We start from the raw sequence: 12,912 nt of genomic DNA, 5'->3' as shown, positions 1-12,912 counted from the left end.
AACTATGGTTTACTGGGAATGTATGACATCTCATGGGACTCCAAAGGGTACAGAACAGAATAATAACAAGAAAGAGATAAGAAAGGAAAAGAAGATTGGGAAATGTAAAGTGCTGGGTTAAGACAGTTGGAGCTCATGCTGTAGTGAAGAGCTACTGAATGTTCTGTGGGGAATGCATTTTTTATTTCAGTCATAGTATAGCACTTAAATTTTTGGAAATATATTTTTTATTATTTAGGGCATTTTTTGCTACTGAAGTGTTTAAAATTTTGCTGATTGGCAGAGTGAGCAGACTAAAATGGAGGGATATAGTTTAGAGAGAAATAATGAGTGTTTTTTTTTTTTTAAAGACTTATTTTTTTTATTTGAGAGAAAGAGAGAAGGAGTGATGGGGAGGGGCCAAGGTAGAGGGAGAGAGAGAATCTCAAACAGACTCCCTGTTGAGGTGCAGAGCCCAACTAGGGGCTTCATCCCAAGCCCCTGAGATCATGACCTGAGCCGAAATTAAAAGTCAGATGCTTAACAAGCTGAGCCACCCATGTGCCCCTAAGTTTTGTTTTTTTCTAGTCTCTAAAAGTTTATCCCCTCCAATATTCTATTTATATAAAGCCTAGTTTTAAATTGGAACATGCTTGGTGATAAACAATTAATACCTTCTTATGTGAACTATTAAGGATATTTGCATTTTAATAAGTTCTATTTAAGATAAAAATTATTGGAAAGTCCCCTCCATTGCATTATACTAGTTTAAATTTCTCTGAAACTGATTTAGAATTCCATCTCCTCCCTAACATCTTTCTCATCACGTCCAACCCACTCATTCATTTAATAGGTACTGTCTGAGTGCCTGATGTCTGTTAGAATCTGTGGGGCCCTGAAAATATATAGTGGGAGAGCTCCCAAGTCTCAGTGATCTCAGAATCTAATGGAGAGATCACTATGAGGAGAGAAATTCCTATGATTAGGGTAGATATAATATTCGGAGGAGTAGTTAGGTGGAATATCTACTAGATCTGTGGTAGCTCTTCCCTTTTTGTTTATGTGAGGGGTCCGAGAGGGCTTCATGGAAGAGATGACATCTAAAACTAAATGCAAAATGAACAGGAATAATCCAGGCATAAGAAAATGAATGAGCAGGAAGTCGTTCTGGGCAGAGAGAAGAGAATGTATTAAAGAACAGACAGGAGACCTAACTGTTCAGTTTGGCCTTGAATACAGAGAGGATTTGTAGGAGATTAGGACTGAAGAGGCAGGCAGAGAACAAAGGACTCTCATATTACTTAAAGTCATTTGATTTTTATCCTGAAGTCTATGGGGCATCATCAAAGTGGTTTAAGCACTGATTCGATTTGTATTAAAAAACAGTAATCCAGGATAAGTATGGAGGTGGGGCAAGGAAGGAAGCTTCAAAGGCTACTGAAATAGCCAAGGCTAGAAATGTTGGTGCCCCCACCCAGGAGAGAGGTAGTGGTGATGGAAAGAATGAGTTAGAGAGAGATGGAGAAAGGGGAGAAGATGGGATTTGGTGTTTGGTTGGATATAGACATGAAGGGAAGGGAGGTGTGGAGATCTGAAAGGATTTTTCTATCCTGTAAAGTCAGTAGTCTTTGAATTTATTAAGTGTCTGATAAATAAAAATGTTTGTCTCATTCATCTTCTCTTTTTGTTTGTCTTCTTTTACCATCTAAGTATAAGCTTCATAGGGGTCAAGTTTGTGTTATATGTGGCATCTCAGAAAGCGCATAGTGGATGCTGAAAAGAAAACTAGTGACACCTTTATTTTTTTCTGAAGAAAGAATTAAATTTGCTTTTTTTTTTTTTTTTTTTTTGAGTAAAAGCATTAAGTGCTATTTGCCACACTGGGCTTTGGGAAAATATTTTTTTCTACTTAATACAAACTAATAGCATTTAACCAGATTGTTGAACTTCTTTATTACTGTATCTGAATGTTTTAAAGTATTTTTGGTTATTCCATTTTCTCTTTCCATTGCCTTCTACTATCAGCTGAAAAAGTGCTTTTTTCTCTCCTCTCACTAATCATTGCTATCATCTCTGGCAGTTAGCACTGATTTTCTCACTTTTCACTTCTAGGTTAACTCTCTTGTCAGAGCAAACTAGATGTGGAGTATCTGATCTGGGCCTTCTAAAATATATATGACAAAAGGGAGGAATGCTTTTGGTATATAAAAACATCCTAGTCACAGCATCACTGAGCTTTGCACACTCTTCATTAATCAGAACGGGGAGTCTTGGAACCTTCATTGCCGGCTGCTTCCAAAGTATATGCCTTGTTCGGAAGGTCTTGCTAAGCAGAGATCCTGGGGTGTGGGCAGAAGTGGGAAAGAAAGATCTGCCATTTATTTGGTCCTTGCTTTGTGGCAGTCACTGTGCCAACCACCTGCTGGATTAGACATCTATTTCCACTTTATAGATGAGCAGACTGATGCTTAGAAATTTAACCATCCTGCTCAAAGCCAGACAAATAGTAAAAGAAACAGGTAGGATTAAAACCCAGGTCAAGTCATCACTAGCTGCTGCTTTTATTCTTTGTAGTTGTTAAAGTAATCAGACTAAACCCATGTCTGCAAACCACAATTTAACTAAATTTCTATGCCCTGCTCTCCCAGAAAAGGAAGGCCAAGGTTAACCTGTGAATACTTGCCTGCTCAGCCCGAGTTACCTGACCCAGTTCCAAGACTTCCCTTTGCTCCATATAAGAGAAGTAGCTCCCACTTTAATCAGCACAAATGCTCAATATAACTTCCTTGTTCCATGTCACTGTGGTCTATAGAAATCTCTTACCTTGTACAGCTTTTCAGAGCTCCTTTCTGTCTGCTAAATTTGATGCTGCCTGATTCATGAATTGCTGAATAAAGCCAGTAAGATGTGTAAAATTTACTGTTAAGTTTTGTTCTTTAGCACAGTTGGGTAAAAACATGATGCAGGTATTTATAGTATTGTGTTTGTGAGCAGCCCTGTTGAGGAAGAGGACCTAGGAGAAGATTGAATTGTCCCTTCTTCTGTAATGGGTATTTGGAGACTGCGACCGTGGTTCTATTTCTGTTGCTTTCCAAGTCTCTTGATTTTGAGCAATTCATTAAATTCACTTGGGCTTTCCTCAGGGATGTTTTTGGTTGTGCAGTTGGTGGCACTGTATAGAAGCCCTGGGCTGAGAGGGTGACTGTGATTATCAGTCCTGAAACAAGGCTGCCTTTGCCCAGAGGTGTATAGATGCTAGCCAAGTAGGTAAAATCCTCACTGAGGAAGACTTATCTTTTAGGTAAGTTTAACAACCAGTTGCATTCTGAAAGCAGCTTATAGAGCTCTCTCGGCACTTTCTTAGACCAATGTTGTGAGTGAAGAAATGTTTAAGATGTTATGACAGCAAGAATGAGTACTACATCTTAGAATTTTATAGAATGAGGATTTGATCCCTGGTTCAACCACTTCCTGGTTTTATGACCTTGGGCAGGTTACTTCTATAGACCTGAACTTCTTTGTCTGTGATGATAATGCCTACCTCACAGGCTTGTGAAGTTTAAATGACTTAATAGATGTAAAGTTTTTTGGGCAGCATCTGGCAGAGCTCACATGTACTGAGTACTTACCACTGTGACTGTTATTTATCTTTTGTATCTTTGTGTCTGCCTCCCAAAAAGAGCTTCACTCACAAACAGTAAATAAGTTGTCAGTTTTGACTTTTCGCCATTGGGTATGGTATCTGATTTCTCTGTAATACTTTTTTCTGTTAGCAGGACTTTTTATCACTCAGCCCAAATTGACTTAAGCCCGGGGAAGAAAAGTTGGGGGCGAGGGGCGGCGCAGATTGCTGTTACATACAACTAAGCCAGAGCTTCAAAAGATGTTAGAGGGACTTTCTTTCCATTAGGTAATTCTGTTTTCCTCTCTGTTGGCTTCATGATTAGGCGGGCCGTTTCTACTCTATAGGCCCATTAGCTCCTGGCTCACATCCTCTTGTTAATCTTCAAATCCAGCAGAAATCTTGTTTTTCTTCCCAAGCAATCTAACAGAAGTCCCTGAACTGAGTCTGTTTGCCTTCTTGGAACATGTGTTTATCCCTGAATTAGACTCCGTGGCCACAGTAGGAAAGCTTTGATTGGCCAGGTCTGGTGGGGCATCTGCTTATTCCTGGAGCTGGGGGAGGGGTTGAGGTCAAACAACATTCACAGTGGGGGACAGGTAGTTCTTCAAAGGAAAATCTGTTGTCAGAAGAGAGAAAGGGTATTGGGAAGGCAAAAAATGGCACATGTCCATTCACATTACCCCTGCCCTTTTATTTTACTTTTGGCTTTTGAAATATATGGAAAAAGTGGATTATTTTACAATAATCCTTTAAACCATGTGGTAGAGTGATTTACATTGTAGCTTGGATAATATGTAAAGTAGAAGAGGAAACAGTGATTTGAGATTTTCCTAATTGTACATCTGCCTTAAATGAGTTGTCTTACAATTGAGGAGGCCGAGTTAAATCTTTAAGTATGCTTTCAGCTCTAATATTCTATGATGTTCATGAAATAATACCCATTATTGCCAGTCACTGTTGACTTTTTCTTTTTTTCCCCAGAAAGGAGAATGGTATATGTATGACTTGGCAAACTCTCAAATATCATAAAATCTTTGATCTGTCACTTAAAAAAAAACAGAATACTGATAAAAGATGCCAGCTTTTCTGTAGATTCTCCTGGAATAAAACCCCCGGGTCCTTAATAGAACATATTATGTTAGAAGAAAGTCAGATTTTATCTTTTGCTCCCATCTTTCACCTCTGTTCCCCCTTGCCTTCATGTGCAAGGAACAGGAGGAAGGAACTAATAATTGACTAGGAAGGAGTGACTCTCAGGGTGACCTTGGATGTTACATACTGAAGATGGTAGAGCCATGCACCTTGGTTTTCTGAATGACTGTAAGATATGTGAGTCCTCTTGCCTCTCCACACATCCTCAGTCCCCATTCATGATTTGGATCTGCCATGGATGGTTATATGAGCATGAAAAAGTCTTCTATTGTGTTGAACCACTAGGCAGTTGGTTTCATTTCCTATTGCAGTCTAATACAGCCTAATACAAAGTGTCTTGGGTTTTTGAAGGGGATAATACTGGTTTGACATCACAAACTACAGCTGTACGTGTTGGCACACACTGTTTGTTTTATTTTTATTCAATTTCTTGCCAATTAATTTTATATAAAATCCAGATTTCTAGCTTTTATTAAAGAATTAGAGGGATTTGGCAATTCTTTGGCAAAATTAAAAGAACTGGCACTGTTGAAACTTCATTTCCCCAGGAAGGTGGTTTTCTGGAGCTCAGTAGCGGTTGCCTCTATGGATGTCCCTAGTTGCCTGAGCTCTCAAGTTTTCCCCACCATTGCTTTATACTCCCTGACCTGGCTGGCTTCACTCATCATTGATTTTTCTTGATCATTGTAGGTATTTAGATTCATCCCTAATCGAAAGGATAAGCCACCCCACCAAATGCTCAGAGGTTGGCACTAGAACACAGTAACCATTGGAACGCCTGGGTGGCTCAGTAGTTGAGCGTCTGCCTTCAGCTCAGGGCATGATCCCAGGGTCTCGGGATCGAGTCCCGCATCAGGTTCCCTGCATGGAGCCTACTTCTCCCTCTACCTGCATCTCTGCCTCTCTTTCTCTCTGTGTCTCTCATGAATAAATAAATAAAATCTTACAAAAAAAAAAAAAAAAAAGAACCTAGTGACCATGATCACAAAAACTTGGGAAACTGCTCCACTTAGGAATAAACTCTGCTGTGGTATTTTAAAGTTTTTTATATGTAAAACATGGGGGAAAAACAGTCTTAGTGCTCAGAAGCAGCTACAGTAAAGAATTTGGTGTGAGTCCTTTCCCAGAATTTTCTGTCAGAGAATTTGAAAATGTGAAATGTAAGTGAGCAATAAAGAAGCTTGTGGTCCCAACTAGGATAAGTCCGAGCCATCTGCCTCATGCTGCAGGCTGGACAAAAGTCAAGGTGTGTGGTGGGCCTTCACTGAGAGGGAATTTCTTTCTTTCTTTTTTTTTTTTTTTTTAAAGATTTTATTTATTTATTCATAGAGACCCAGAGAGAGAGCGAGAGAGGCAGAGACACAGGCAGAGGGAGAAGCAGGCTCCATGCAGGGAGCCTGACATGGGACTCGATCCTGGGTCTCCAGGATCACACCCCGGGCTACAGGTGGCGCTAAACCACTGTGCCACCAGGGCTACCCTGAGAGGGAATTTCTATCGCATGATTACATAGCAGGGACAAGTGCCAAGCAGCTTGTGTTAACTTCTGTACTTTTCCTGTGTGAAGGAAAATGATGCTCTGTCCTGCTGTTTCTGGCACACTGAGCTTCAGTTCTTCTTCATTTAAATCCTCTGACATGTTTGGAGAAAAGACTGTGGGAACCTTCATTCATTTGCCATCGAGAGTATCAAGATGGTAGAGAAGCATGAGAAGGGCCCCTTGGGCGTATCACCTTTCTACCCAGATACCTGCAAGAAGCATTTACTGTTTCGCAGACATCTAAATGTAGTGGAGGGGGCAGTGGAGACTCTTCACAAGAGGCAGCAAGAAGACAGTAACCTTATATATGTCCTGTTACTCTTTGGGTCTTCTGGTCAGAAAGCCCTCAGAATTCTGCTTCCCCCATACTTCTCCAGTCTGCTTGTCACCTAGACCACTTGACAGCATAATTCCCAGTCTCCCCATCCAGCTTGGCTGCAGGGCTGCTCCCTTGCACAGTACCACAGAATATCCTGCCAAGCCCGCAGTATATGCTTGTTTGTGTGCACTTCTCACTTATTACTCTCTTAAATTCAATTAGTGCCCTCATGCCATGGGAGGCCATCATGCTCTCTGAGAGCAAGAAAGAAACAGCGCCTGAGCTTGTCTGTGGCTCTGTCTTGGCATATTCCCGGAGTCCTTACCTCCTTCCCAATTTAAATTCAGTCCGCAGTGAGGGTCACAAATCAGCAGTTGTTAGAATGTATTATGAAGAAATAAACATTTATCAAATTGCTTTTCGAGAAGGTGAATAATTTAGCAAAAGAAAAAAAAAATAGCACCACCATCACAACAAAATTGTGCTGCTGCTGACTGACAATTTATTTTATTCCTCCGAGATGCTAGGAGCTGAAGCATGCTGAGTGAATATTGATTAGCTGGATGCAGATAAATGAATTCTTTTTAATTCTTGGGTTACTAACTTGTTGCCAATTAAGAGCCAAAAATACCATTTAAGTACTCCCACAGTAGTAGTACAGATCGCAGGATTTGCTGATGACCAGTGTTGCTGGTTTGTTGTTGCCAGCTTATTCTTTAATCACCATAGAACTATGAATTTTTGCCGGAGTACTCAAGAGAGGCTTTTCTTTTTAGTCTGTTTGTGTGAAGCTGGATTCCTTCCTGGGGGATGTTTTCCCAAATATGTATTATTATCATCTTTCCTAATCTTTATTGAGTGCTTGAACTGGGTAAGCACCATAGTATCTCTTTTATGTAACTGATCGAATTTGGTCCTCTTAATAGCCATGTATGGTAGATTTTGTTATTTTCCTTTTACTCATTGGGAAACTGATGCTCAGAGAAGGAAATTCACCTGCCCAGAGTCACTCAGCCTTGAGTGGCAAAGCAAAAGCTCGTATACAGTTCATTCTAATTGCAAAACTGCTCATATTACTGTTCTGTTATCTAAGACATGAGCCACTCATGACTGGCTCTAAAACTATCTTCAATGAAAGTTCATGATTTAGTGATTCCATAACAGCATCTCTCTTTTCAACAAATGGAAAGTAAGTAGGACTTTTTCTAAACCTAAACAAAATCAATAGCTTCTGGAAATTCACATCAAGAGACCTTCACATGTGAATAGAACCAAGCTGCTTGTTTAACATTATATATTTAAAAATTTTTTTAAAAAAGATTTTTGTTTATTTATTTGAGAGAGAGAGAGAGAGAGAGCACAAGTGGGAGCGAGGAGCAGAGGGAGAGGGAGAAGCAGACTCTCTGCTGATCAGGGAGCCTGACTCAGGACTTGATTCCAGGGCCCTGAGATCATGACCTGAGCTGAAGGCAGACACTTAACCAACTGAGGCACCAAGTGCCCCTTAACATTATAACTAACTCACTGGTTACACACTAAGCAAATACTATGAATGAAGGTGAAGGCAAGATGTTGAGAAGTTATGGGCATTGGTGTCAATTGGGATTGAATTTGGAATATAGAATCCATCCCTTATATCTAACTTTGGATGGGTATCTTCAGCTGCCAGCCTAAGTCTCCTGAAATAAGTGGGGTTGATGATACTTACTGTGCCAGATATTTGCCTGTTCCCTCTCAGAAGCATTCTTCAGCCTTCCACTGCTCTGCCCAGAATCATAGTGGGGACTGACTCTTGCAAGCTCCCTTGTTAGCTGGCTTGTTCTGTGTTTGGCTAGTGGGAAGCACTGATGGGAGAGCAGAGGGTAAGAGGAAGGGAGAAGTGAGAATGTTTTTACCTGTAGTCCCTGAAGTCCCTCTAGCAGCTGCTGCTTCTCTTCCAGAGCTCCAGCTCCCACCTGACAAGTCAGCTATGGCTTAAGCTTCCATCACTGGTATTGACCCATGGACTCTAGTGACATGCCCTCTTCCTTGTCCCTCCATATTCCTGTTTTGGCTGAAAGTTCTTGGTAGCCTTAACATCCCTGTTGGGCTTTGCAACTCTCTTACCACATTTGTAACTGATTTTCTATGTCATATACATAGAAACATGCTAGGTTTGAAGCACCTAGCATGGTTTCTGTTTTCCTGACTAGACTGTTACAAATAAATCCACCTTTTAGCATCCCTAGGATTAAGTGAAGGATGCATTTAAAGCACCTAGCATGTAAGAGACACTCAGTAAGCCACAAAATGCTTAGGGATACAGGGATAGTGAGGAAGGTAAAAAATAAAATAAAATAATTATGACAAAGGAGATCTGCAACTGAGATAGTAGAAAGTGGTTTAGGACGTTGGCTTTAATTCTGCCTCTAGGTTTAGACATCTGTGAGAGATTAGGGGATTATTTTAAATCCTAAAGCCTCAGTTTTCCTATCTGTTCAGTAAGACATTTGGAAAACAGGATTTCTCAGCAACAAAAAGATAGTCAGATGAGGATAAATGGTAGCGGTTACGGAGAACTTCCTGAAGGAGGGGCAATTTGAGTTCTAAAGGATGACTAACCCAGAGGCACAGCCTGACTTGAAAGCTGGTCAGGGTATAAACATTCTAGATAAGGACATTGGAAAATACCACATTAGAAGGCCACACAGCTCTTGACAGGAGCCACAGAGGAACAAGGCCATTGCATATATTTAAAAATCATCAGTCAGGAGACAAGGGATAAGATTCAATGACGTTCCCCAATTCTTCTCATACCCTTTTCTTATCCTTTGATTGTCAGGAGCTCTGATCTTAGGAGTACTAACAAGAAATAACCATGAGGATTTCCAGCAAGTTGAGTTCTTTGATTTGTTTGTAAAGAAACTTGTCCTGTACTTCTGCTACTTATTGGATAACTTAGCGTTCTAAAAGAGTGCTCAAGAGAGATCATTCGTTATATCCTGAATCAAATGGGAGTCTTGGTGGGTTATTGGATATTCAAACTTTTAGGCCATGTTCGTGTAACCTGCAGGGAGTCCAGCCTTTGCAGATACCCTCAGAACCTTTCTAGTTAAGTAAGAAACTATAATTGTTCCTCCTCATCTGTGGTTTCTCTTTCTGTGGTTTCAGTTGTCTGTAGTCAACTGTAGTCTGGTCTGGAAGCAGATGATCTTCCTCCTGATGTATTGTCAGAAGGTCAGTAGTAGTCTAATGCTATTGTCACAGTGCCCATGACATTCACCTCACTTCATTTCATCATGTGGGCATTTCATCATACATCATCAGAAGAAGGGTGACTACAGTAAAATAAGATATTTTGAGGGAGCAAGAGACTATATTCACATAACTTTTGTTACAGTAAATTAATTGTTCTATTATTATTGTTGTTAATCTCATTGTTCCTTATTTCATAAATGAAACTTTATGATAGGTAGGTATGTATAGGAAAAAATGATATATATAGTGTCCTGCACTGTTTGGGGTTTTGGGGATTTAATAGGAGTCTTAGGACACATCTTCCATGAAGTAGGGGGGACTCTTGTGTATGCAGACATGTTTGGATACCTGGGATAGACATCTTCCTTTGGTGTTTTGACTTATTTTAATGTCCTGAGATGTATTTGAGTAAAAACTCCTAACAACTCACAAGTTGGAAAATTGGCCTAGGATAGTTGTTTGGGAAACTCTTCCTGTATTATCACGGATGCATTAAAAATTTTGGCATTTGCAGTGGCTGTAGGCTAAGAAAATATTTATGTGGGTGCAGAATATTTTTGCATCTGCAAGTGAAACCTATCTGGTGTCAGATGCTGGTGTTTTCCCCTTAGGGCTTTCTCTCATGGTGTTAATGAGGAAGGAGTTAAGTTGGAATGAGTGGGACTAAAGAAACGAGAACACATATTTCCAGAGAGCTATTGCACTTTTCGATTTGAGCTTCCACTGCCAGATAACTTGGCAGGCACCAGCAACAGCTACTGCAGGACTAGAAAGTTACATGAATACCAGAGGGAAAAAACTGATTTGCTCACTAGGAGGCTCTATTAAGTGAACATCTGTTAACTGTAAAAATCCCATGCACCAAATGGGAAAATATAATGAAATTCAGAGCTTATGAGCAAATTAAAATCATAAAATACCAGTGTGTAGAAATCACTGTGTGTTTCACTATTCTGAAATTTACATGGAAGCTTGGAACAAGGCAAAACAAAGCGGAAACACTTAAGATTATTTACTGTGGGTATAGAATAGAGCTATCCTTTGCTTTGGAAGAAAGCTGGCGGTTGGGGGAAAATGTGCTCCATGAGGAAGTTTATATGAAAAGCTCCCCAGCTGATAAGTGTTGACACAATAAAAGATTGTGGCTTTGCAGTAGGAGGGTTCTTGTCAGAACAAGGAAAGTCTGGGACTTGGCTCTGTCCTTTGCAGAGTTGGGGACTGTTATAGATTTGTGCTATCCAGATGCTGCTGAAATCCTGAAGGAGGGAAGAGAAGGAGCAGGGAATGTGTGGTTTTTCCATATGGTGTGTGCCCAAGAAAAATACATTAGTAATGTGGAGTATGGAGGGAATTTTGTTTAAAATGCTCATATCCTTTGGTGCATGGAATACAAAGAACAATGCCAGGGCAACCTTCAGATTGGGACTTTTGTGTATGCTCACAGCTGTGGAAATTCCATTAGCTGTTTCCTTGGTTGTTTTGAATTGTAACCATCCTAGACTAGGTAACAAGAGAAAAACACAGGTTAACTAGAAAGAACAGATCTATGTCGAAGAAACCATGAGGTCAGTTTAATTTCAATACTACATAAATCCCTGTGGCCACTTGGGCGTTTGTTATATTAATGGCTTTGAACATTTTAGCAGTGGCATTGGAGTTATTTAATCTTGTGATTATCTTCGCTGATTTCCTATGGGAGCAAAGGAGGGGTAGGGAGTTAACAAGGGGATGTGAAGCATAACAAAGGGGTCAGAGGTACGTAGCACACGAGAAAAATTTTGATTATTGTCAGGTGCATATAAATGGAATGGGCTTCTGGAAAGATGTGCTTTGCCCCACGTTTTGCTGAGCTCTAATTGGAGACCTAGCTTCCCTAATTGTGTGGTGAGGTCTAGTTACTGTAGTTAAGAGGGAAGCTGTATATCAGAGGGCAGAGGGTAAAGCTTTTAAATAAGGCTTCTTTCCCAAATGCCTAAGCAAGAAATTGGAACAGAAATATACTGTAGAGCTAAAAAGTCTTAAAGTGCCTCTTAAATCTTTACTACAATTACCATAATATAGAATAATAGAGCCGATACTATTTTTAAAAGCTTTTGAAGGTTGCAAGTAGCAGCCATAAATTGTGGGTTGCAGAAAATCTGTAACTGTAGTTTTTCAGAGGCTTTTTATTTTAATGAAAGAGAAAAGGTTTTAATAAAACCAGAGAGAACTAATAGGAGACATTGGGAGGTAATGGGAATGTCTACTTAGCTCTAGAAGTGCAAAAGAGTCTAAATGATTGGCGAGTGTGTGCTTATTTTTTTAAAAAAATCAGATTCTCTTTCGTGGCCACATTTGGGGACATTCGGGTAAGTTTGATTCATTAAGTCAACAACATGGAGGTAGCCAAGCATGAGAGCAAGAAATAATATGACACTAGCTGAGATGTAAGTAGTTTGGAGAAAATGAGGCAGATATTCTGGCTCCTTTTGTGAAGGAAAGCACAAAATGCCATCAGGATACTTTGCTGTAAAGAGATACTGAGTACCAATGACCTGATTGGCCTGGAGAAAATTATTTCCAAGTCTGTTGAGATTTGTTATGGGTGGGAGTTCTGGAAAAAAAAAAAAAACTTTTAGTCATGATGGGATGCTTACAGATGCCTTCCCTCTCCCATACATTTCTACAAATAGAAGAAATAAGGGAGGAAATAAAGGGACCTTATACAATACATTGTTCTGCTTTTGCATTTTTTGCTGTCATCACAGCAAGTTGAACTGATAAGACAACCATTCGAGACTTCATCTACCAAATTTCCTTAACAAACCCATTTGCCATTAATAACATTGGTCTCTCAACTATCAACTTATCATTGACTTTTAGTTGATATATTATGGATATATCAAACACTAATCACTGATATCAGGAGGGAATGCTTTTCTTGATTAGTACCTTATTGTGATACACAGTGAGAGTGGTGGTGCTGGTGTTCCTACTGGTGCTGATCATGATGATGATGGTGGTTGGGTGGGGGCCACCCACCCAGAGCATCTCAGGTAACAGGAGGTATTAATTTACCTG

Source organism: Canis lupus, chromosome 4 (assembly GCF_011100685.1).
Source record: "Canis lupus familiaris isolate Mischka breed German Shepherd chromosome 4, alternate assembly UU_Cfam_GSD_1.0, whole genome shotgun sequence".
NCBI classification, from domain to species: Eukaryota; Metazoa; Chordata; class Mammalia; order Carnivora; family Canidae; genus Canis; species Canis lupus.
Note: the sequence above shows the minus strand (reverse complement) of the source record.